Here is a 20,492-nt window from a genome sequence, read left to right as displayed (position 1 = left end):
GCTGGAGTGCAGTGGCGCGATCTTGGCTCACTGCAACCTCCGCCTCCCGGGTTCAAGCAATTCTCCTACCTCAGCCTCCTGAGTAGCTGGGACTACAGGCATGTGCCACCACGCCCAGCTAATTTTTGTATTTTTAGTAGAGACGGAGTTTCACCATGTTGGCCAGGATGGTCTCGATCTCTTGACCTCATGATCCACCCGCCTCGGCCTCCCAAAGTGCTGGGATTACAGGCGTGAGCCACCACACCCAGCCCAGATCTTTTTTTTTTTTTAATGAGGGTTAATCCATTTTGTTTTTTCTTGTATAAAAACTCTGTTGACCAGGCACAGTGGCTCACACCTGTAATCCTAGCATTTTGGGAGGCTGACACTGGTGGATCACCTGAGGTCAGGAGTTCAAGACCAGCCTGTACAATATGGTGAAACCCTGTCTCTACTAAAAATACAAAAATTAGCCAGGTGTGGTGGTGGGTGCCTGTAATCCCAGCTACTCAGGAGACTGAGGCAGGAAAATTGCTTGAACCTGAGAGGTAGAGGCTGCAGTGCAGTGAGCTGAGATTGTGCCACTTGCACACTCCAGCCTAGCCAACAGAGTGAGACTCTGTCTTAAAAAAAAAAAAAAAAAAAAGATTCAAATTGTTTAGTAACAATAACACATGCAAGTTGCTTCTTTTTTTTTTTTTTTTTTTTTTTTTTGACGGAGTCTCACTGTGTCACCAGGGCTGGAGTGCAGTGGCGTGATCTCAGCTCACTGCAACTTCCACCTCCCAGGCTCAAGTGATTCTCCTGCCTCAGCCTCCCAAGTAGCTGGGATTACAGGTGCCTGCCACTATGCCCAGCTAATTTTTGGTAACTTTAGTAGAGATTGGGTTTCACCATGTTGGCCAGGCTGGTCTTGAACTCCTGACCTTGTGATTCACCTGCCTGGGCCTCCCAAAGTGCTGGGATTACAGGCGTAAGCCACTTCACCTGGCCGTTATTTCTTCAAGATATAAAATAAGAACAAAAATGTTGATCCCTGGAAGAGGTTGGAGCAGCAGTGACCAGTATCCTGGGGAAAGAGAAATAGCAATGCCCTGAGTGTTGGCTTAGTGATTCAGCTCCCATCCCCTATGTTGGGAGGAGCTTTGAGTTATGCTATGCCCGTGATTTCTCAGCTCTTACAGCTCCAGGGTACTTAGTTGTGGGCTCTCTGCTGGGGCAGTACTTCTTTTTCTGTTATGATGCAATTCACCAAATATGATATCCTGCAGTAGGCTGAATTAATGACCACCTAAAAATATCAGGTCCTAGGCAGGGCGCAGTGGTTCATGCCTGTAATCCCAGCACTTTGGGAGGTTGAGGCAGTGGATCACCTGAGGTTGGGAGTTCAAGATGAGCCTGGGCAACATGGTCAAACCCCGTCTCTACTAAAAATATAAAATTAGCCAGGTGTGATAGCACATGACTGTGATCCCAGCTACTCGGGAGGCGGAGGCAGGAGAATCGCTTGAACCTGGGAGGCGGAGGTTATGGTGAGCCAAGATCGTGCCATTGCACTCTAGCCTGAGCAACGAGAGCAAAACTCATTTCAAAAAAAGAAAAAAAAAGATACCAGGTCCTAATCTCCAGAACAAATAAAGGTTACCTCAGATGATAAAAGAGATTTTGCAGATATGATCACATTAAGGATCTTAAAATGTAGAGAGATTATCCTGGATTATTATCTTAGTGGGCCTGATGTAATCACAAGGGCCCTTATAAAAGAGATAATAATGTATGAAGACAATACAGGGAGAGATTTAAAGATGCTGTATTGCAGGCTTTGAAGATGGAAGAGGGGACCACCAGCCAAGGAATGCAGCCCAAGAAGCTGGAAAAGTTATGAAAACCGATTTTCCCCTAGAGGCTCCAGAAGGAATGCAGCCCTGCTCACACATTGGTTTTAGCCTCCATAAGACCCATTTTGGACTTCTGACTTCCAGAACTGTAAGACAATAAAAATCATCTTGTTTTAAGCCACAAATTTGTGGTAATTTGTGAAACTGATACAGATATTATTGCCAAAAATATAGAAAACTGACTGGTTTTCACATAGTGTGGAGTGAGTAAACACATACAAATCCACATTCCCATTCACTCTGCCTCTGGCTTGGTGTACTTGGGGGAGCAAATGCACAATGGTGCATATGTGGCTTCTTGTCTTGAAGAGTGAGAGCACCTGTAGCCCCCTAGACCCACACAAACCACTTCTGGTCTTATTTTCACAAGTAACCATGTTTGATTTGTTCCTTCAATAAACATTTACTAAGTACCTGCTTTGTGCCAGCGTGGTGCTAGGTGTGGCTACAGAGAGATGAGCCAAACAAATTATCACGGGACTTTGGGTCTGTGGAAAGATGTGTGTGTAGAAATTCAAAACTCTTTTATATTTATAATCATAATGAGGGTGTCTCTAAATGGGATTCCGTTTTAAAGTCAGCAGTCAGGTGGAAATGACATACTCAAAACTACATTTAAAGCCCTTAGGGCCGGGCACAGTGGCTCACACCTGTAATCCCAGCACTTTGGGAGACCAAGGCGAGTGGATCACCTGAAGTCAGGAGTTTGAGACCGGTCTGGTTAACACGGTGAAACCCTGTCTCTATTAAAAATACAAAAATTACCTGGGCATGGTGGTAGGCACCTGTAATCTCAGCTATTCACGAGGCTGAAGCAGGAGAATCACTTGAACCCAAGAAGCAGAGGTTGCAGTGAGCCAAGATCATGCCATTGCACTCCAGCCTGGGTGACAGAGTGAGACTCCATCTCAAAAATATATATAAATAAATAAAAATTTAAAAATAAAGCCCTTAAATTACCTGGACTGCACAATAATTCTTTTGTGTGCTCAATTCATTTGTATGCTCAATGAGAATTGGTTTTCATAACTTTTCCAGCTTCTTGGGCTGCATTCCTTGGCTGGTGGTCCCCTCTTCCCTCTTTAAGTTCTTTTGTATGCTAAAATAAGTAACTAAAGGAAAGCCTGTCTTGACATACCTGGACATTGAAGCCTCTCTGCCTTTAAGAAAATGACTCCATCTCTAGGGATACATTGAAGTTGAGAAGAGGTATTTTCAGAAGTGATTCCAATCTGCTTCTATATTGAGCATCCATCAGCTTAGCGCATGCTAAAAGATGAGTTTGGTTTTGTGAGGATAATACCAAATTCTAGGGTGGCATCTTTAGAGGTCAGTGGTTGGAGGATAAGTTGTAAAGCTGGCATTAGTTAAATGTGCCTCTGATGTGAGTCCACAGGGCAAACTGAGGTCAGTGCTCTTACAGAAAAGAGCTGGGGCCATGAGAATCTACAGTGGGGCAAACTTAGGGGCTCACAGAGGCCCTCGCAGAAGAAGTGACCTTGAACTAACACTTGAAGATAGGTAGGCATTAGCTAGACAAGACAGTTAAGAACATTTTGGACATACATATCACCTCCGCCAGTAGCTGAAGTTGCAGCCTCACCTGTAGGACCAAAAGAGTGACACCCACAGGCCCCTTACTGCCTAGAGGAATGCTGGGACTCTGCTCTGACCTCAAGAACTTCTGCGAGATCCTTGTCTTGTAATCCCCATGCACTGTTTGACTTCCTAAGAAAGCTATGGATTTCTTAAAATGAGATTTCTGGTTTATCCACTGCTTCTGCCTCGGGCACTTTTTGTTTTCTGGAATGGTGTGGTGAGCCTTTGGGGAGAGCAGTCCTAGAATCTGCTCTAGTATTGACTTGTTACATGATCGTGGGCCAGTCACTTCTTCCCTCTGGGCATTGATTTGTCCAGCTGTAAAGTTGGAAGCAGGTGGAACCCTTCCAGCTCTGATGCTCTCTGATGGGACTGTGAGGAAGCAGCACCCTGTAGTGGGTAAACCCCAAGCTGTGGCCCTGAGTGGGAGTCCTGCCTGCACCATTTACTGGGGACCTTCTCCTCCCTGCACCATTTACCGGGGCAAATCACTTCTCCTCTCTAAGGCTCCATTTCTTCATCTGTACAATAGGACCTTCATTCCCATCCCCCTGGATTGTATGAGGATTAGATGAGATTACAGACATAAAGCATTTGAGGCTGTGCCAGGCCCAGGAAATGGCAGCTGCTATCATATTTTGTAATGGATATGAAACAGAAAATGTTAATTCTGCTGATTGCTGCGAAACACACCACCCTCAAGGTTTACCATCAATGCAATCTCTGCAAACTGTCAGAAGGTCCTCTGATGGGTGTCCAGGGAAACACCCAAAGCTGAGTAGCTTCACTTCAGTAGGAGCTGAGGAAACTCCCCATGGGGAAAAGTTGGCTGAGTAGGTGGTGGCTGTGCTAATTTGCGAGTATGAAGACAATTCCTAGAGTCTGAGCTGCAAGAGTGAGCCTGGGTTGGAGTCTGGGTGGTCTGAATTAGCTCAGGGTGGGAAAGGAAATGTCCCTTGCCCTTAGCTAGTAACCAGAGTCAGGACAGCCTAGGGCAGGATGGAAGGGAGAATGAGTCTTCCCTCACCCGTGACCTGCCCTGGTCCTCAGCCTGTGCCAAACTTTCACTCTACTTCTGACCATCTGTTGCCTGCTCATCTTGCCACTTCTAAGTCTGACTGCTCTCTACATAAAAGATGGAAAACAGAGGCTCAGAGAAAGGCAGGGACTTGCCCAAGACCACACAGCAAATCAGAACCAAAATCTAGGTCTCCAGACCAGCTCAGATCCAGCTATCTCTGTCAGCATCAGACAGCCTCCTCTATTCTGGCAAGAGAGTGAGTGGCTGGTTGTTGCCTGGCAACCACAGCCGCCCCAGATGTTTTCTATCACCACATTTCCATGAAAATCAGGCCCTCCAGTGATAGTTGGGCTCAGACCTCAGGGGCAGAAGGGAGGAGGACTCTTCATGCTGAAGCACTGACCCAGGTAAGGCACAGTCAGTTCCCCTCCAGGAACTAGAACTCTCCCAGGCTGCCCGACCTATTTCTCTTTCTTGCTTAGGGACCAGATTCACACAATTTCTTCCCTTCTGGCTGAGCCGAGCTGTGCTCTGTCATCGTAGACAGCAAGTGCTGGAGGAGAAAATCCTACTGGGGACTTTAATCACATTGAGAGAGCAATTCAGGAGTCACCCTGGCCTTGAACCCTGGCTCTACCAGTCGTTGGCTACATGACCTTGGTCAAGTTACTACACCTCTCTCAGCTGGTTCCTTCATCTGTAAAATGGGGCTAATATCTGCCTCTCGGGTCTGTGTAAAGAGTTAATGAAATACTGAATGTAAGGTATCAGGCATAGAAATAGGTATTCAGGGCCAGGCATGGTGGCTCACGCCTGTAATCCCAGCACTTTGGGAGGCCAAGGCAGGTGGATCACCTGAGGTCAGGAGTTCGAGACTAGCCTGGCCAACATGGTGAAACTCCGTCTCTATAAAAATACAAAAATTAGCCAGGCATGATGGCAGGTGCCTGTAATCCCAGCTACTTGGAAGGCTGAGGCAGGAGAATTGCTTGAACCCGGGAGGTGGAGATTGCAGTGAACTGAGATCGCGCCATTGCACTTCAGCCTGGGCGACAGAGCCAGACTTTGTCTCAAAATAAAAAGAAATATGTATTCGGTGTTAATATCTGTATCAGTCAACTTTCTCAGTTGCAAGAACAAGACTCCACTAAAGATTGTCTACCAGAAAAAGGCCAGAGGATCAGGATGGGGGAGCTACACAGCAAGAACAGTATCCCCAGAACACCACTTCAGTGAAGACCCTAGGGCCACCCCTAGCTGCTAACACACAGCACAGATGTGGCAGCACGCACCAGGGATGCTCTGTAGCCTCACTTCCATCATGGCAACCCTTGCCCATCTCTCTGCCCTTTCGGCATCTGGTACAGGAGGAAAGACGTGGAGTCCTCATTCTCATGGCTAGACTGCATAGGGAAAACACATGTATAAGCACTATACCCCTGGTGCTGTTTACACTGCTTACAACCCTCCCTTGGAGAAGGATACTACTATTTTGTCAGTTGATAGGTATGGAAACTGATGTACAGAGGGATTTTCCTAACTTGCCTGAGAACATACAACTAGTAAGCAGTGGAACCAGAACTGGAACCCATGCAATTTAACTTCACTACTTCTGTTCCTTAAGTCCTGAACTAGAACTCTCAGGGTAACCAGAGTTACCCTGAGCTGAGCATGGTGGCTCATGCCTGTAATCCTAGCACTTTGGGAGGCTGAGGTGGGTAGATCACCTGAGGTCAGGAGTTCGAGACCAGCCTGGCCAATATGGTGAAAACCCCATCTCTACTAAAAATACAAAAATTAGCGGGTGTGGTGGTGCATACCTGTAGTCCCAGCTACTCGGGAGGCTGAGGAAAGAGAATCACTTGAACTTGGGAGGTGGAGGTTGCAGTGAGCAGAGATCATGCCACCGCACTCCAGCCTACGTGACAGGAGCAAGGCTCCATCTCAAAAAAAAAAAAAAAGAAAAGAAAAAGAAATAGTATTCTACATGATGGGAAGATTCTATCATAAATGTGACTAGATGGATAGATGGATGGATGGATGACTTATTCATTAATTCAACTTTAAGTGCTTTCTATGTCCTAGGCTCTGTGGTCAACACCGAGTAAAACTAACATGGTCTCTGACTTTAAGGAGCTTAGGGCTAGTGGAGGAAACAAACAAGAAATAAGCAAATGCTCGAGTAAATTAAACTTGGAAATTACGAGAAAAGCAAGGAAGGAAGCACAGAACAAGGTACAAGAAAGAATGACTGGGCTGGGCTCCATGGCTCACATCTGTAATACCAGCACTTTCGGAGGCCGAGGCAGGCAGATTACCTGAGGTCGGGAGTTCGAGACCAGCCTGACCAACACGGAGAAACCCCGTCTCTACTGAAAATACAAAAAAATTAGCCAAGTGTTGTGGCACATGCCTGTAATCCCAACTACTCAGGAGACTGAGGCAGGAGAATCACTTGAACCTGGGAGGCAGAGGTTGCAGTAAGCCAAGACCACGCCATTGAGTGCACTTCAGCCTGGGCAACAAGAGCAAACTGTCTCAAAAAAAAAAAAAAAAAGAAAGAAAGAATAACTGGGGCAACATTGCAGGTAGGGAGGTCTCTCTTCCTGGCTCACTGCTCAGTCATACAGGCCTCCTGGCTGCTTTTTGCAGTGGCACAATATTGGCACAATGCAACCTCTGCCTCCAGGGTTCAAGCAATTCTCCTGCCTCAGCCTCCCAAGTAGCTGGCATGCACCACCACGCCCAGCTAATTTTTGTATTTTTAGTAGAGACAGAGTTTCACCATGTTGGCCAGGATGATCTCAATCTCTTGACCTCGTGATCCGCCCGCCTCAGGCTCCCAAAGTGCTGGGATTACAGGCGTGAGCCACTGTGCCAGGCCCTGGCTGCTCTTTAAAACCACCAAGCACACTTAGGGCTTTTGCTCTGGGTGTTCCTTCTGCTTAAAAGGCTTTCCCCAGTTACCTGAATGGCTAACTCCCTCACCTCATTAAGGTTTTGTATGCATAGCACCTTCTCAGCAAGACCTTCCTTGACACTACTATTTAAGAACTCATCCTGCCTCTTCCCCCAGGCTGATGCTGCATCAGCACTCCCTGTCTCCTCCCTGTTCTACTGTATCTTCTCCTTACCATTTTCTAACACCGTTTATTTATACGTATTTATAATTTATTATATGTGTTATGTTTACAATTTGCTTTACCTTGTAGAATGTAAACATCACAAGAGAGCAGGGATCTTTGTTCTGCTCACTGAAATGTGGCACATTGTAAGTGCTCAAAAGTTTTACTGAATGAATGTAAATAATGTCCCTGATGTTACACAGCTGGAAAGTGGCATTTCTGTGATTTATGTCTAGTGTTATTTGGCTCCAAAGCTATAGGGCTGTTATGGGGCTCAAATGGGTTCACGTGTCAGCCACTTAGCACAGTGCCTGGTAGGAAGGTTAATGTACTATAAACATGAAATAATAGTAAGCCGTTATTATTAATTATTGAGAGGGCTCCTCCCTCTTGGGCTCATTTTTCTAGTACAGCCATCTCTTTAGGATGAGACGTCAAGCCTGAGTTGACAGACACACTGACATGACCCTCAGGAAGGAAAAATGCAGCTGTGCCAGCCCTGGTAGCCTGGAGCCCTGCCCCAGCAGGATCCAATCCTCTATGTGGCCCAGCCTACTTTGTAACTGAGCTGAAATTGTTCAGCCACAGGGATTGCAAACAACACAGACTTCCTGTGTTTAGAGAAAGGGGAAGTCCAACCAGTGATTTACCTTGAGTCATTTGTTTCGAGAAGGAAGCCTTAGCAGTTGGCAGAAGATAGCGGAAGGAGGAGGGCTGCCTGAGGTGAGAAAGGAGACCTGGATTCTAGAAGGAATGCCACTACTCTGGCCTTAGTTTTTCATCTGGAAAATGGGACAATGATCTTTACCTCACTGGCTTCTCTAGGCAGTGCTAATATTGATGAGTGCCTGTGTGTGAAGAGCTGGGAATACAGGAATGCGTCAGCATCTTGCAATTGGAAGAGCAAAGTTCAGAGGTTAAATATTTACAAACTATGAAGTCACTCAGATCTGGATCCAAATCCTGCCTCCACCACTTTCTAGCTGTGTGTCCCTGGGCAAGGGATGGAATCTCTCCAAGTCTCAGGATCTTTGGTTTCCTTAGCTGTGAAATAATAATTTTTCTCCTAAACCTGATTTTGAGGATTAACAGAGATACACATATCAATGGCTATGAAGGAACAGGGAACTGGGCTCAGAGGAATCCCTCAGGAATGGCAACTCTTGTTTTTAGTCCTTGATGAGCTCTCACTTCCGTACCTCCTTTCTGTGTGCTGCCAGTGACCAGGACAAACCCCTTCTGAAAATATTTCTTTCTTTTTATTTTTTGAGTTGGAGTCTCGCTCTGTCACCCAAGCTGGTGACAGAGCTTGGGTGACACAGCGAGACTTGGGTGATAGTGCAATGGTGTGATCTCGGCTCATTGCAACCTCTGCCTCCTGGGTTCAGGTGATTCTCCTGCCTCAGCCTCCCGAGTAGCTGGGATTACAGGCATCTGCCACCATGCCTGGCTAATTTTTTTTTTTTCCTACTGGAGCATTCCTGAGTTTATTTGGGGCACACCCGGGTGAGGGCCCTGTTCCTAGAAGAAGGTGTTGGGCCTCTTGGTGGTGAAGTATGGCTTGTACTGATGGTGCAGGACCCGGTGGGGCAGTGGGAACCTGATCTTGGAATCGTGGAACTGCTTCATGGCCGGCCAGCGACACTTGCTGGCTGTGATCTCCACCTTCCTGATCTGGATGAAGTGGGCTCCGGGTGCATTGCCGGGCACCCATGTCTCGGTAGCACTGGGTGACAGCGCCTGCGGTGGTCAGGTCTGATATTCCCAGTACATGTTGTGGGTTCCACTGTGGGAGTCATAGCATAGCCAGATGCTGAAGTTTTTCACCTGCTGGGGGTACTTCTCAAACACCTGCCCACAGCAGACGATCTCCCCTGAAGACATCTTCATCTTCTTTAATTGAGATATGACGTGCCAGAAGCGGGACTTGGTGACAATATGATTAGTCACAAAGATTCCCATGTGGTAGAGGGGCAGTGTGTGGCATTTGGGAGTGGGCAAGCAGCAACCCATCACCTGTACTCTTGTAGTGTGCCTGAGGCCGTCATGGCTTCCTCTCTGACTTCGCCACCACTCGCAAAAGGAAAAGGCTAATTTTTATATTTTTAGTAGAGACAGGGTTTTGCCATCTTGGCCAGGCTGGTCTTGAACTCCTGACCTCAAGTGATCCTCCCGCCTTGGCCTCCCAAAGTGCTGGGATTACAGGTGTGAGCCACTGCACCCAGCCGCCTTCTGAGTATTTCTAATAGAAACACCCCCATCTGTGGGACCACAAATAACTATTAAAATAGAGAATAATTTTATGTATTTATTTTTACTTATTACAAAAGTTAATAAATTCATGGCAGAAAAAAAACCTAAGCAAATAAATAAAAATAAGAAAACAAAGGTTACATACAACTTCACCACCTAGAAATAATCACTATTAACAGCTGGGTTAACTCTACTGGATTTCTTTTTAATGCATATGTAACAAGATGTTACATGCAAGTTTTCTGTCATTTTGGCTTTGGGGCAGAGGCAAGGACCACTACATCCAGGCTTGCTGAAAGATGGAGAAAACAGTTCTACCAGCATTAATCCCATCACCCTCAGGGTGTGTGTGTGTGTGTGTGTGTGTGTGTGTGTGAGACACAGAGAGAGAGAAGACTGAAAAGAGAAGAGGGGCTAGTTGAGAGAGATTTCTTTTAAAGGCAATTGTGTTTTTTTGTTTTGTTTTTGAGTCAGGGTCTCACTCTGTCACCCAGGCTGGAGTGTGGTGGTGCAATCACTGCTCACTGCAACCTTGAACTCCTGGACTCAAGTGATCCTTCCACCTAGCCTCTCAAGTAGCTAGGACTACAGGTGCGTGCTACCATGCCCAGTTAGTTTTTTTTACTTTCTTGTAGAGATGGGGTCTTGCCGTGTTGGCCAGGCTGGTCTTGAACTCCTGGCCTCAAGCAATCATCCCCACTAGGCCTCCCAAAGTGCTGGGATTACAGGCATGAGCCATGGCACCAGGCCTCTTTTGGACAGAATTGTTTTTTTGTGTGTGTGTGTTTTTTTTTTTTTGACAGAGTTTGACTCTTGTTGCCCAGGCTGGAGTGCAATGGCACAATCTCGGCTCACCACAACCTCTGCCTCCCAGGTTCAAGTGATTCTCCTGCCTCAGCCTCCCAAGTAGTTGGGATTACAGGCATGTGCCACCACACCCAGCTAATTTTGTATTTTTAGTAGAGACAGGGTTTCTTCAAGTTGGTCAGGCTGGTCTCAAACTCCCAACCTCAGGTGATCTGCCTGCCTTGGCCTCCCAAAGTGCTGGGATTACAGGCGTGAGCCACCAAGCCTGGCCTAGGACAGAACTGCTGATTGCTATGTGTTCCCCACTGTATCACCCACCTGCCTCCACCCTCAGACAGGAGGGGTGAGCGTGTGTTTACCAGAGGGGAATTTGTGAAAGGAACCATTTGGAAAGTGTGAGCTGTGCCTCAGGGGTCTGTGGACCAAGGAGAAAAGCAAGTCTAAAAGTAATGGGCCACTCCTCTATCACCCACACTATCCTACACCTTCTACAAGCAGCAGAAAGAGCTTATCATGTCGAATTGTAAATATCTATTGAGTTATCTACCTCCCCAACTAAACCAGAAACCAGAGTCTGGGGCTTGTATCTCTTGGCCCTGCAAAAGGCTTCTCACTTAGTTGATGCTTGATAAATGTTCTGATGAATGAAGGGAAGACTTAAAAACTTGTGGAGTAGAAAACAGAAAGAACAAGGATTTAGAATCCATAGATCTGAGTTCAAATCCTGCCTCTGCCACTTTCTAGCTGTGTTCCCTTGGGGAAGTCATTATCATCTCTCTAACCTTATATTGCTCACTTGTAACTGAGGATAATTTGAGTGTCTGCTTTGCAGAGTTTTGAATGAAATGAGATCAAGCACTGGTACACAGTAGGTGTTCCATCAATGAAGAATGAATGAAGATATGGGCTGGGTCTTCTGAGAATTTCCTGTCTGAGCTGATACAGTTCTGGGATTTCTAGATCCTGGTTTCCTTCCCTGCTCAGTCCTCAGTCCCCATTGTCCTCGTCATCTTTATAGAAGCAGCAACAGCTGCCATTTGTAGGGCAATTTATAGAAATTCCATGGCCTGGTCTCATTTAAATATTGCAATAATCCTGTGAGGTCTATATTATAATCCCCATTTCACAGATAAGGGAATTGAGACCCAGAATAACTTGCCCAAGGGCACAAAGATCTAAGACTCAAGGGTACCTCTATTAGCTTTTCTTTTTTTTTTAGAAACTCGATGTTTATTTTTCATGAATCTTACATGTTGTTTAAGAGCCCACACAAGAACAGCTTAAGACCATTCAGTGGTTGCTCCTACCCATTCAGTGGCCTGAGCAGTGGGAGCTGCAGACCAGTCTCCTGTGGCAGGCTGGGTGCTCCAGTCTTCAGTAGGGAACTGCTGGATAGGCACAGAGGGCACCTGCACGCCTTCAGAGCAGTTGGCAACCTCAGGCTGAGTAGCAATGAAATCAGGAACTGGAGCAGTCCATTCGCCCTGAAATTCCTCCTTGGTCACAGCCTTTTCAGCAGCAGCCTGCTCTTATTTTTCATTCTCTTCAGGATCTCTGTAGAAATAGAGATCAGGCATGACCTCCCACGGGTGTTCACGGGAAATGGTGCCATGCGTGCGCAAAACTTCCCGAGCCAGCATCCACCACATCAAACCCACTGAGTGAGCTCTCTTGTTGTTGCATGTGATGGCAATGTCCACATAGCGCAGAGGAGAATCTGTGTTGCTATGGCAGGTAGGTTAACATAAGATGCCTCCGTGAGAGGCTGGTGGTCAGCCCTTGGGTCAGTAAACACAAGCAGCCGTGGCTCCCGGAAGGCTGCCTGGATCTGGTTGGTGAAGGTTCCAGGAGTAAAGCGGCCAGCAATTGGAGTGGCTCCAGTGGCAGCAGCAAACTTCAGCACGGCCCTCTGGCCAGTATTCCTGGAGGATATAACACTGACAGCAGGGTTTTCAATGGCAACAATGGCACGAGCCACCAGGAGAAGCTTCTCCCAGGTCCTCTTCAGATTTATGATGTAGATGCCATCACTTTTCCTTTTATAGATATACTGCTCCAACTGGAAGTCAAGGTTGGTGCCACCTAAATGGGTTCCTGCTGCCAGGAACTTAAGGACATCCTCCTCCTTCATTTGCAGAACATCAAGGGCTCCGGACATTGTGAAAGTTTCCCTTTAAGTTACGACGGGAATCCAGAACAACGCCGTTTGGAGCCCTCGGCAGGTAGCATGGAAAGGCTCTATTAGCTCTTCTAAAGGGATTTATTTCACATGTACTCAGCACCCACTGGTATGCTGGGCACTTGCAATTAGCAGCTCCAGTCCCCTTATATGGTAGTGGAGAGAGCAGACATCCAAATCAAAACATCATCTACATCTCTTCATCGTAAGATGGTAAGTGCTGTCCTTGAGTGGGCAGAAATGCCAAACAAGAGGGCAACTTCCGCTGAGGACAGTTGTCTGGAGAGCAGATCCGATCCACTGTTTGCTATCTCGGTGGTCTTGAATAAGTCACTTCACCTCTTCAGGCCTCAACTTCATCTGTAAAATTGGAATTATCACAATAGTACTTCCCTCATAAATCACTGTGCAGGGCTGAGCGAGGTAGCTCACACCTGTAATCCCAGCACTTTGGGAGGCCAAGGCAGGTGGATCACCTGAAGTCAGGAATTCAAGACCCACCTGGCCAACACGGTGAAACCCTGTCTCTACAACATACAAAAATTAGCTGGGCATGATGGCAGGTGCCTGTAATCCCAGCTATTCGTGGGGCTGAGGTGGAAGAATCACTTGAATCCAGGAGGCAGAGGTTACAGGGAGCTGAGATCGTGCACTCCAGCCTGGGCGAAAGAGTGAGACTCCGTCTTGGAAGGAAGAAAATCACTGTGGGGATAACAGATATAATGTAACACAGCATTTAACACAGTGTTTTGCACAAGCAAAACTTCTCAACTTTTTTTTTTTTGAGACAGAGTCACTCTCTGGCACCCAGGCTGGAGTGCAGTGGCACGATCTTGGCTCACTGCAACCTCTGCCTCCTGGGAATTCAATTGATTCTCCTGCCTCAGCCACCTGAGTAGCTGGGATTGCAGGCGCCCACTACCATGCCTGGCTAATTTTTGTATTTTCAGTAGAGACGGGATTTCGCCATGTTGGCCAGGCTGGTGTCGAACTCCTGACTTCAAGTGATCCACCCACCTCAGCCTCGCAAAGTGCTGGGATTAGAGGCGTTAACCACCATGCCCAGCCACACTTTTCAACTTATGTCCAAATAAACCCATCATACATTGAAAATATTGTAAGCAGCTGGGCGTGGTGGCTCACGCCTGTAATCCCAGCACTTTGGGAGGCCGAGGCAGGCGGAGCACAAGGTCATGAGTTCAAGACAAGCCTGACCAACATGGTAAAACCCCATCTCTATTAAAAATACAAAAAAAAAAAAAAAAAAATTAGCCAGGCGTCGTAGCATGTGCCTGTAGTCCCAGCTACTCAGGAGGGTAAGGCAGGAGAATTGCTTGAACCTGTGAGGTGGAGGTTGCAGTGAGCCGAGATCATGCCACTGCCCTCCAGCCTGGGTGACAGAGTGAGACTCTGTCTCAAAAAAGAAAAGAAAAGAAAATATTGTAAGCAGAAAATGCATTTGATACACTTAACCTACTGAACATCATAGCTTAGCCTAGCCTACCTTAAACATGCTCAGAACACTTGCACTAGCCTACAGTTAGGCAAAATTATATAACATGAAGCCTATTTTTAAGTAAAGTGTTGAATATCTTGTGTAATATATTGAAAACTGCACTGAATGTGAAAAACAGAATGGTTGTTTGGGTCCTAAAAGTATGGTTTCTACTGAACGTATGTTGCTTTCACACATGCATTCAGTAGAAACCAAAGTCAAAAAATCATAAGGTGGGGACCGTCAGTTGGTCTTTTATTACTATAGCCTAGATGTCAGCCAGGAGCCTTCTGACCCCTTGAAACCTTCAAAGGATGGGCTCAAGCACCCATTCCAAAACCCCTCTCCAAGATTACTGCAAATTTCCAGGAGGCTTTATTTCTCCTGCTCCAGTTCCTACTTCAGCCTGTGCTATCTTTGGTCAGCACTATACCAAAGCAGATATAAAAGCTGGCCCCTTCAGCTGTTTCCACAAACACCCCAGTCAGGGCAGCCTCCATGAATATAGAAGACCTTTCTTGAATATTTCCAGGGATAGGAGGCACAGACATTCACATCATAGCTACAAACCTCAGGGTGAACAAAAACAACTCCTGGTTTCCAAGACAGCCTCTTCTACTTTCCTCTATAGCCGCCAGCCTCAGCCTCAAGCCAGCTCTTGTCTCCTGGTAAAGGACATCTGCCTTTGGCTATTTTTTCCACTCTCTCTTCCTAAGAACCTCTCAGATTTCTCTCCCAGGCATTATCCCACTGTGTGAAGCCTCAAGGGTAGAGGGTTGAGGGTCAGGGGATCGGCTTTCTCTCCTATCTCCCCACCACCACCATCATCAAGTGAAAGCCCTACAGGGCTCCTCTCTCGCCTTCATGTAGTCCCCACAAGGATAGGAGGAAACATTTGCTGTCATTCTGGCCCTCTCTGGCTTCCTGCTGCCCACCCCTTCCCAGAGCCCTCGGGTCCTGCCCATTTCCCAAATCCAGTCCTCCAGATTCTGGTAGAATCTCTGAGCCCTCAGTAGCTTCTCAGTGTATGACCTCTTGCTTAAAACACCCAGAGCCACTGGGGAACAGATCCAAATCTAAGTCCTCTTCTTTGTTGCCCCCACAACAGCTGCCTCTCAGATATTCAAGACTACACCTTTACCCTAGTTTAACAAAGTATTTTCCTAATGAAAGCCATTCTCTTTTCTAAGGGTGGAGGTCATGCACTGAGGGTTTATGACATGCATCTGGCCCACCATGGCACGTGTATACCTATGTAACAAACCTGCACAATCTGCACATGTACCCCAGAACTTAAAGTATAATAAAAAAATTTTTTAAAGGGTACACCTTATTGTATATAAATTCCACCTCAATAAAATTAATTTAATAAAAAAATCAATATTTAAAAATTGATGGATTACACATAAAAGTCCAGATTTGTGGCTTTTCTTATAAATTTAGAAAATCTGGCATCATAAGACTTACGTTTCTCCCAAGGAGCATATTGGCCTAAATGAAGAGCAGACTCCCTGCCCTTTAGAGAGGGTTTTCCTTTCTTTTTTCTTTCTAAATACCGTACTTCATGCCATAAGATAGGTTTTTCTTATGCCTCTGATGCACCAGCCGTATTTCTCTCTCCTGCTTGACTCCTGCAGGCTTCACCTTTGTGACCTTTGCTAAGGGGCATTTTAGTGCCAGTTTCTACCCTCCGTTGCCTTATTATAATTAAGTTGGGTCTAGGAATTCGCTCGGCTCACAAAGGAGGAAAGGGCACCCCTAGGCAGACGCACAGCAAGAGCAGCCACAAGTTTGCAAGTGGTGGCCATCCCTGGAATGGCCAGTGGTCCAGAGGGATGAGGTCTCCCGTGCAAAGAGGCGGTGGGATTGGTGAGGGTGAAGGTGGGTCTTGGTTATGAAGGATCTAAATGCTCTCTCATCGGGCACGGGGAGCCAGCTGGGGTTTAAGGCAGGGCGACACAACACGGCCTGTGCGTATGAGAAAGGTGGCTGGGAAGCTCGAGGGGCAGAATCTATTGAAACCCTCCCATCTCCCGCTGTGCCTGCCGGAAGCTCAGTGAAAGGCGGGGGCAGTGGTCCGAGGAAGGCTGCCGCTGGAGGAGTGAAAAAGGCGGTGGGGATGGCTGGGAAGACTGCAAGGGAGGGATTTCGAGGCAGCCTTGTCGAAGAGTGGGTATGCATGACCTTGGCGGAAAATACTGCGGGAGCTGGGGTAGCAACTCGCTCGCCTCCGCTCCCCTTCTTACCCCTGTGCCGCAGCGGACTGCAGCGGAATCCCTGCCCCTCGCCGGGCGCCCTCCCGCGAGGCCGCGGCACGCGAAGGGCGGGGGAGGGGGCGGGATGGCGTGGGTGGCGGGACGGCGGGGATGCCGGTCTTCCCTGGAAGGCAGGGGAGGGAAGGGGAGGCTCGTCACATGGCACTGCCACCGTGCGCAGCCGGATTGGCGGGTTGCGCAGCCAAGCGAGCCAAGGCTGCTCTGATTTCAGGCACTAAGCGGACCCCTCCCCTCATTCCAGCGCCGGAGGAAAGCGTTGGCCCTGCCTGGGGCAAGGGAAGGCGTAAGTCGTGCTCGTTCCGCAGTGTGAAACGCACAGTCAGATCCTGACCGCTCGCTGCAGCCCTAGAGGCAGCTTGGGAGGTCTGATAGTTGTCTCCATGAACACCTCTCGTCCCCATTCCCTTCTCTGTTTCTCTCCTGCCTTCCTCCACTGTCCCTCGTTCTACCTTACCTACCTGGAGGCCAGCTTTATTTGCAGGTTCCCATTAATTACTCTAATTTTTCAGCTTTGAGTAAATCAGCCTGCTGAAGTGGCAAAGAAAGATTAAAAGAGAAATCCCACAGATGCCTCAAATCCCACACATCCAGCCGGACCTCACTATCTCCCCAAACTGCTCTTCTCTGTTTCAAGCAAAAACCTGAGAACCATCTCCATCTCGCTCTCCCCAATCAAATCTATGACCAAAACCTATTAAATTTGCCTCCAAAATATTTCTTACACTTCACACGAAACATTTTTCCTTCTTAGGATTTATCTTCATTTGTAACTGTACGTTTATTTGTATGGTTGTTTTTGTAAAGGTTTTTCCCACTGGATTGTAAGCTTCATGTGAGCAGAGACCTTGTCTGTTTTGCTCACTGCAGTATCACCAACACTGTACCAGGCACATAGCAGGTACTCAATAAATGTTAATTGAATGAATGAATGAATCCATGTATAACAAGTCCTGGGGAGGGGCACAGATTTCAAGATAAAACACACAGTTTTTTTCTTTCTTTCTTTTTTTGAGACGTAGTCTTGCTCTCTTCGCCCAGGCTGGAATGCAGTGGTGTGATCTCGGCTCACTGCAACCTCTGCCTCCCGGGTTCAAATGATTCTTCTGCCTCAGCCTCTTGAGTAGCTGGGATTATAGGCGCCTGCCACTACACTTGGCTAATTTTTGTACTTTTAGTAGAGACGGGGTTTCGCCATGTCGGCAAGGCTGGTCTTGAACTCCTGACCTCAGGTGATCCGCCCACCTCAGTCTCCCAAAATGCTGGGATTACAGGGGTGAGCCACCATGCCTGGCAAAACACACAGTTTCTATGCCCAAGAAGTCACCTATCTGATGGGTTTGGTGTCATGAAGCTTGTAGTCCCAGCTACTTGGAAGACTGAGGCAGGAGCATTGCTTGAGACTAGGAGTTTGAACTTGTATCATACTATGATTTTGCCTGTGAATAGCCACTACACTCCAGCCTGGGCAACATAGCATGACTCTGTCTCTAAACAAAACCAAAAAAGAAGTCATCTATCCAACAAACATGTCCTGAGGTCTTTGCTACACAAGGCCCTGGGCAGAGACCAGTACATGCAATGAGTAAGATTCCATTTCTACCTTCCCTCTTTGTTTTAAGAGTCCATGTGTCACTATAACTCAGGCAAGACCCTGTGGTATTGGAGGGGCCAAGGGTGGAGTCAGAGTCCTCCCTGGATTTAGAATCTGATGATCTGGCTGTGTGACAAGTCTCCTCTCTCTGAGGCTCCATCTGCTCATCCTGAAAAACGGGGATAGCAATATCAAACTCAAAGGGCTGTTAAGAGCGATAAATGAGATAAACGAAAGCACCACCTGCAGGTTTTACAGCGATGATGGGTGTAACGATGGGCTTGCCTGGAGCAGATCGATTGACACCTGTTAAACCAGAGCAAATTAATATCATTCCCTTTCATCCCCCCAAAGTCCTGGTTTGGACAGTAAAGTATGTGGATACCCTAGTAATACATGTAACTCTAGAGTTATCTGCACTGTACCCTGGGGACACAAAGGATGGAGGGAGATGGGTCTGACTGTAGAAAGGTGGATGGTAACCATGGAAATGAGCCTGTAATATGCATAGGATTACACCAAGTAGAGAGGGATAGGAAGGGCAGAAGAAGCAGAGGGACCAGTATTGCAAAAAAGCAAGGCTTAACAATCCTAGGCATGTTTAGATAACATAAAGGCTTGAGTCCAGGAGGCATGCAAGAAGATAAGGCTTTCTGCAGCGGCAACCGCAGAAAGTTTTTGAGTAGGGGTAGTCATGAGCCAATGGCTTCACAAAAGAGACCAACTGAGGAGCTGGAGCCAAAATTGAAGCAGAAGAGATAATGAGGCTTGAATAGGGCAGTGCCTGTGAGCCCAGGGAGAAAGGGTGAGATTCCATAAGCATTTTGGAGATAAAACAGATGGGACTTGGATGTGAGCATCAGAGGACAGGTCAGAGGCAGGAAGACTTCCAGATGGATAAAGAGGCCACTCCCTGAGGCAGGCAGAGACAGGACAGGCCAGGAGACCCAGAAAATAGGAGGTGACCCAGATCAGGCTGACTAGGCACAGAAGCTCATGATCCAGAGGGAAAAATGGAGATCACGACAGGTACAGGTGACTCCTGAGGCCAGAGGAAGGAGCTAGGATCCTCAATATTCATGTGACATCTAATTAAAATTAGCTTTCAAAGCAACCTTGAAGCCAGGCGCAGTGGCTCATTCATGTAATCCCAGCACTTTGGGAGGTTGAGGCAGGTGGATCACCTGAGATCAGGAGTTTGAGACCAGCCTTGTCAACATGGTGAAACCCCATCTCTACTAAAAATGCAAAAATTATCTAGGCATGGTAGTGCGCACCTGTAGTCTCAGCTACTTGGAAGGCTGAAGCAGGAGAATCGCTTGAACCTGGGAGGCAGAGGTTGCAGTGAGCCGAGATAGCACCACTGTACTCTGTCAAGAGCGAAAAAGTGAAACTTTGTCTCAAAAAAAAAAAAAAAAAAGAGGCCAGGAGGCTCGCACCTGTGATCCCAGAACTTTGGGAGGTCGAGGCGGGTGGATCACTTGAGGTCAAGAGTTTGAAACTAGCCTGGCCAACATGGTGAAACAACGTCTCTACTAAAAATACAAAAAAAATATCAGCCGGCCCTGATGGTGAGCACCTGCAGTTCCAGCTACTCGGGAGGCTGAGGCATGAGAATCGCTTGAACCCAGGAGGCAGAGGTTGCAGTGAGCCAAGATCACACCACTGCACTCCAGCCTGGGTAACAGAGCGAGACTCTATCTCAAAAAAAAAAAAGCAACCTTGAAAAAGGCAAGAGAAAGCTAAAAAATAGAGCCTCAAGTAACAAAATAGCAGATTTCATAGTCCAACTTCATTGTATGTATGGCTCTCCTTGATTTAAACTGTCCCATAATACCTCCTAGACTAAAGGCTGAGCTCCTCAGCCTGGCATTCAAGGCTTCCTGTAGCTGGGTCTCAACCTATCTCTGATGAACATTTCATATTTCATCTGCTCATGTTTGGCCCCTCCCTCCTTCCTTTTAGAGAATTGCTCCTCCTTTTAGTCCAGCCATATGGTTCAGGTACAGCCTATCAACCATAGCATTCCATCCCGCATCACCACAGATGTGAGTATGCAGCCAAACCTCGTCAGTCGGTGTTGTTCTGAAGAATTTTGAGAATCTGGAACAAAGGGAAGATAATTACTTCTCTTTGGTGAGGAAGCTAGGACACATAAGCCAGGGATTCCTACAGTTCCAGCAAGAGAGAAGAGTAGACTAAAAAAATAAAGTGGGGAGAAGAGGGAGTTAATGCTTAATGGCTATGGAATTGCAGGTTGGGAAAA

At 47.1% G+C, this 20,492-nt stretch overlaps 2 pseudogenes; both read right to left on the bottom strand.

The window, feature by feature from the left end:
• Positions 1–9,146: 9,146 nt before the first annotated feature.
• On the bottom strand, positions 9,147–9,673 carry LOC135269519 (large ribosomal subunit protein eL20-like; annotated as a pseudogene).
• Positions 9,674–11,965: 2,292 nt separating this feature from the next.
• LOC105708869 (small ribosomal subunit protein uS2-like) lies at positions 11,966–12,906 on the bottom strand (annotated as a pseudogene).
• Positions 12,907–20,492: the final 7,586 nt, after the last annotated feature.

The sequence above is a fragment of the Aotus nancymaae genome, unplaced genomic scaffold, assembly GCF_030222135.1.
Source record: "Aotus nancymaae isolate 86718 unplaced genomic scaffold, 86718_ANA_hifiasm-v0.15.2.pri h1tg000053l, whole genome shotgun sequence".
NCBI lineage: Eukaryota > Metazoa > Chordata > Mammalia > Primates > Aotidae > Aotus > Aotus nancymaae.
The sequence above is the reverse complement of the archived record's forward strand: the minus strand, read 5'-3'. Positions and strand labels throughout refer to the sequence as shown.